Below are 5,729 nucleotides of genomic sequence, written 5' to 3'. Positions count from 1 at the left end.
GAATGGTTCAATATCGATATGAGTATCGTTGCACCCCTAATGGCTATATGGAGCTGGAGCATAAATGTTCTATTTAATTGAGTTCCGGATTTAACAGGTTTGTAGTCATGGCGTGAGAAAGCTTTGCAGAACTTTTAAAACCTTCTTATACCCCACACAATAATGTTTTGACTCCTGGCAAACAAATATCACCATTGGGATCATATGATTTCCCCCAAAAGGTTTCATGTGATAAAACAGTTATGATCACAAAGACAAGTATATGGAATTCCAGAGTCACTTATATGGCTAATTCTTAACCAGATTAAAATGAGAAGAACACATGAGTTATATGTAATAAGGGATCCATGTCTCGTGCATCCTGACATGTTGATTATTCTTAACCAGCACATGCATCTCTGTATACACACTATTCTATGAGCAGTGCGCACAAACACATCAGTATATTATTTTGACAGAAGGGGGTTAAGGTCCTCAGAGGCATTTGAAGGTGAAATTTTCAGGCTCATTGCTTCAGGCTATCTCTACTCTGCGGGACAGGAAGCATGTCTGATGATATGAAAAAGTATGGTAATGACTCTGACACAAGTGTTGTGCACTATTGTGACAGGGCAGAGAGTGTGAGCTAATACAACCTCAGGACACAGCTAATTACGCTGACACGTCCTATTGGATATTCCTCTCACAAATTAGTTGAGAGGAGAGACACCAGGGAGAAAGAAGCACACAACAAAACCTTTGAAACTCATTGTGGAGAGAGGCAATATGATCATGCAAATGTAATGGGCTATCCTCAGATTAATTACGATCATAGTCCATGCAGCTAACAGTAATGGCCTCCCACACAGTGTCACTAGCCATGCTGAGCTGTGCTGGACCTTGGAGCATTTTCCCACAGAGACACATTGAGCCTGAGTTCATTCAAAAGTGATTGAAGCTTTTAAGAAGTAGTTTGGTCTAAAAGGTAATGATTAAAAAAGAGAAAGGATGGCGCTGGCACGGCTGGCAGCCTTAACCCAATTTCCCTCGGGATGAATAAAGTATTATCAATCAATTAATCAATCACCAAGAATGAAGAGAATGTTCAACGTGGGTTTGAAATTAAGATACCTATAGCATGAGTGAAGACTGAAATACGCTAAATCATCCATTTTACCATCCTATTCCTCTCCTTTAATATGGGGAGACAAATTTTAAGAAACATTTTAAGCATAGCAGATTTAATTCACTAGGCATTCAATAGCACGCTCTTTAGATTTGTCATTAAGCTAGGCTACGGATTACGCTAGACTACTGTTTTCTATGCTGAAGAATTGAAAGAGAATTCTTTAGTATAGAAAAAAAATAGCCTTAAACAATGACCCTTAAACCATGTAACCATTTGAGAAATGTGAGGAAACAAGATTCAGTTGCTTGCTAAATTGGTAAAAAAGTATTTAACAAAAGTACCTTTAGCTTAATTAAGCTAACAACACAACGCAGCTAAATCAGCAAACGAAGCCCTGCAGTATACATGTAGTGTATAATTAAATATCAACTGCCTTCAAATAAATTCTCAGTTTATTAAAATGTTTTCTCACTTGATATTAACTATAAAACTAAAAAACAAATGAAACATCAGTTAATCAGTTTGTGCATTTGATTAGAATATTTAAAACAGTACTTTTTCATGGGAAAGCCCAGTTTGCGTTGGCTCTAAGATTATTACACTTTAACTCTTCTACATATATAAGATGACAAAAGAGCATGCTAGTTAATAAATGAGTGTTACAAGCTTACAACTGATTTTTACATGTGTAGAAAAATCTGCTTTTATATCTGACCTAAGTCACATCTCCAGAGTGAAGATTGCCTGCAGGGTAAAAAAAAAAGAAAAAGAGGTAGACAACACAGATGACATAGTGAAGCATAGACACAAACACACACATGCGTAAAATTAGCTGCATCAACAAATGTCAGCATCTGCATATTTCTACTGCTAGAACTCACTTGGGTCTAACTGGCACAGTGCTTAGACACTGTAAATACAGAAACTTTAACTTGCGTGATCATGTACAATAAAACTGAACTCTCAATCTTTGCATGACAAGGACAAACAGTCCTTCAAACCTATTTGTTGCACAGTCAACACCGAATGTGTTTATGACTCCTGTTGATTGAATTTGTCATAATTAAAGCCACGAGGCTGTACTGTGCAGCGTGGCGGAAGATATTTCTCTGGCAGGAGACTCATCCACACAAAGATGCTTATAAAAGTGTAATTACACACATACATGTAGAGAGCTGGACATTCTTCCTGAAGCTAGATGGGGAAAAAATTGTTTCTCGTTGCTCATTTTTTCAGAGGCTTGAAACAAAAAAGCCAAAGATGATGAAAACAAAGAGTACTCAATGGAGGATGAGTGGGATGACTGGCTAGTAGGCAAGTCATCTCTCATCCTTCTTTTTTCTCTTCTTACTGACTCAAAGGTCGAAGTCCACAGGTCAAAAAAGTTACCCTAAGGCTGTGCCTTTTCCTTCTTGGTCACTCTCTCCTTTCCTCTTTTCTTTCAGCCTGATCGTCACTGTGTTCTCCAATTCTTTCTTAAACCAAGCCCACGAGCAAGATATAGTTTCACTATCTCATCGGTTTAGTTTTACTGTAGAATACTCGATATTTTAAGCATTTCAAGCAGAAGGTACTCCTTTTTTTCTTCAGAGTGAATGAAAAGAGTGTTCCGTGTATATCATAAAACAAAACACAGATCCTTGTATCCATGTACACAAAACACTGACCGTTAGCAACCTGAAAATAGTTTGATTTTGACAACTTTTTGCTTGCCTTCTTGCCAGAGTCAAGAGGACTGAAAGCGCTCTCACTATGAGCACACAGCTTCTTATCTCTGTGCTTTGGTAAACTACCCAGCTTTGAGAGTTAGCGTATTATTTAGCATATTTAGCATAGAATTGAGAGCGAGCCAGGGCGTGTCATGTGGTGCCTCTAACCAAAACTAAAGGGAATGTTACCAGTAGTGAGAACACACCTGATTCAGAGAACAAAAAGCAAAAAAAAAGATGATTCTGGACTTGGGAGAATCAAAAAGTGGCCAAGCTAACTTATGAGGTATATTTTATGATATCAAGTTCACTCCTTCAAGTTTACCCATTTGTAGTGATTAGCGACATTCTCCCACTGAAAAACCACACTATAAGTATTTTATGTGGATTGTTATTTTAACTGTTAGGACAAATGACAAAGGATGTTGCATATGGAGCTGCTGGGCAGAAGGAAAAGAGGAAGACCACAGAAATGATTTATGAATGTGGTGAAGAAGGACATGCAGAGGTTTAGTGTGACAGAAGAAGTGCGATGGAACCACTGTGGCAACTCATAAAGGAGAAGAAGAAGATCCTCCAGGTGTAGTGATGTAAGAGTAAATATGCATTGGTGTTGTAATTATAATTTATAATAGTAATGGTAATTCTAAATTCCCCATAGGTGTGAATGTGAGTGCGAATGGTTGTTTGTCTCCATGTGTTATCTCTGCGACAGACAAGGATAAGTGGAAGAGACTGGATGGATGGATGGATGGATGGAATGGTATCCGAAGGTAAATAAGTGTTTAACTAAGCAATTATTATATGTAAATCTAATAAAACAAGTAAAAATGGGAGAAAGTATAACCTACAAATGATCTCAAATGAAAGTTCAGTCTCCAGGTTGAGGGTTTGGTGTCACTCCTCTACCCCAACGGAAGTAGCAACAAATGACCTATATGAATACTTGCAACATACAGTTGGAGGACTTGCTGATTGATACTGAACTCCTGGTTACTCTCACTCAAATTACCCTTGACAAAAGAAGTCATCATAACCAGAGTCAACATTTCATGATGTGAGGGCAGCTGACAGAAACCCAACAGTCTTCTTAGTTCGTAAACCCTGAAGCAACTTGCTAAGTTGGTCACTACGCAGCCCTCAGTCACACTGAGAGACACTGAGAGATGACAGCCCGACTAGAGAGATGAGTGAGGCAGAAAAGGGAAGCGGGAAGAGAATTAGAGGGAGGGACGGAAAACACAATCATCTGTAGTCGCATCAAATCATAGTGACAGAGATATTTGTGAACAATAGACTGAGTCAGACTGCTTTCAGCTAGACTGGACTAGACTGGATGCTCTCTCATCTGTACTGTAGCTCAGCACTCAGATAGTTCACTCTTTTTACATAGCTGACATCACAATAACATACGTTCAGTTTGTAGAGTAAAAGCCGCAGTTCACCATGTAATGAGAATGGACATCCGATACATTTTCTTTGATTTCTGCGTTTCTTTCAGTCAGTGAAAGCAGAGTTTATACTGTCATTTCAATGTGGGTACCCAGAGGTACAATAATTATATGAGTGAAATCCTTTAGAAACATCAATGAACGTCTAAAAAATGATACTGAAATAATACCAGCAGCTGAAATATATTACTCCAAGTTCCAGAAAAGAGAAAGGAAGACAGAGACAGCTTCCTGTAACTAAATACAAAAACAGTGCAGGCTGATACCAAACAACTGCTTTTGTGCTACCAGTGCCTGAGGATAGAACTTTACCTCAGTGGTTTGCAGTAGCTTCACAACTGATGCTGCATTCATTGATGAAAAGCAAGTGCTGGTGTCAGTCTATCAGGGAATAGCATCTTTTTAATTTATAATATAGGAAACATAATCCAATGATACTGTTAGACTTTAACAACCTTTCTTGTAACCTTGTAGCTACTAAAACATAAACAGCCTGTGAACCCAAATTTTTAGACCAAACAGTGACAAACAATAGAGGCTCTTCTGTCCCTGAGGTAAATGATACCATCTTAAAGAAAAAGATCAATGATCATTATCCTTGTAGCTCAGCTTTGGTCTCCATCAGCTCCTTCAGATAGATAAATCCTACAGACTATTCTACACTAACGCCAGAGGAAAGTTACGGTATTGGAAATAAGCCAGAGATGTAATGATACACCATGAAAGAGACACTTACCTATTAAGTCTTCTGAGTAAAGGGCTCGTGTTAAAAACACCAACCTACTCCTAGTGCTGTATCTGTCACTTTCATAACCTTATTGGCTGACTGCTCGACTCATGTTCTCTATTTCTCTCTCTCTCTAGCCGATCTATGACAATGAACTGCCTGTTCTTTGGGGCAAGGCCTCGACTGTGAGTGGAAGAAAAATAACTGGTAGCACTGCCTTACTAATCAGCTTTGATAGATGAGGTGCTATTCATGCACGCTCTCATATCTTTTTACAGAACCTAGAATTATTTACTTTACTTATCTATGCTTCACTGTAGTTCTCTTTGCTTGGACTGTAAGGTGAAGCAGTACTCGGTACTTGGTCCCGGTCATAATCCCATCCCATCACAAATTGGAAGCTATGCAATGCAATTGCAGGTTTTAATGAAGAAAAGCACAAAAATTCAAACTGGTACGAATTTGATGAAATACCTATGAGATAGGGGTGCAACAATACTCGTATCGATATTGAACTGTTCGATACAGTGCTTTCGGTTCGGTACACATATAAATCGAACAATACAAAATTTTTAATTTATTTTATCAACTTTTCTTCTGACGATGCTGTCTGTGTTGAGAGCTCAGTGGATCTGCGTTCGACTACTCCACCTAGGCTGCACTGTCGAGTGCAGATCCACTGAGCGCAGTGGAGATTTGCTGTGTTGTGGCGTTAACGTCATTTCAGATTAACG

The 5,729-nt window shown here is 38.7% G+C and overlaps 1 protein-coding gene across 12 annotated transcripts in view; it reads right to left on the bottom strand.

The window, feature by feature from the left end:
* The window catches only part of nrcama (neuronal cell adhesion molecule a), a 67,034-nt gene that overhangs the window by 26,208 nt on the left and 35,097 nt on the right, over nt 1–5,729 (bottom strand). Inside the window, exon 1 of one of the 12 annotated variants that reach the window (XM_005725215.1) lies at nt 5,005–5,063. The exons of the other annotated variants lie outside the window; for them this stretch is intronic. The gene's annotated coding sequence lies outside the window, so the exon portion shown is untranslated. Of the gene's footprint in view, nt 1–5,004; nt 5,064–5,729 lie in introns of those variants that run through there. 12 annotated transcript variants of the gene reach the window in all.

The sequence above is a fragment of the Pundamilia nyererei genome, unplaced genomic scaffold, assembly GCF_000239375.1.
Source record: "Pundamilia nyererei isolate P.nyererei 1_Seehausen unplaced genomic scaffold, PunNye1.0 scaffold00014, whole genome shotgun sequence".
Lineage (NCBI taxonomy): Eukaryota > Metazoa > Chordata > Actinopteri > Cichliformes > Cichlidae > Pundamilia > Pundamilia nyererei.
Note: the sequence above shows the minus strand (reverse complement) of the source record. Positions and strands in the feature narration are given on the sequence as shown.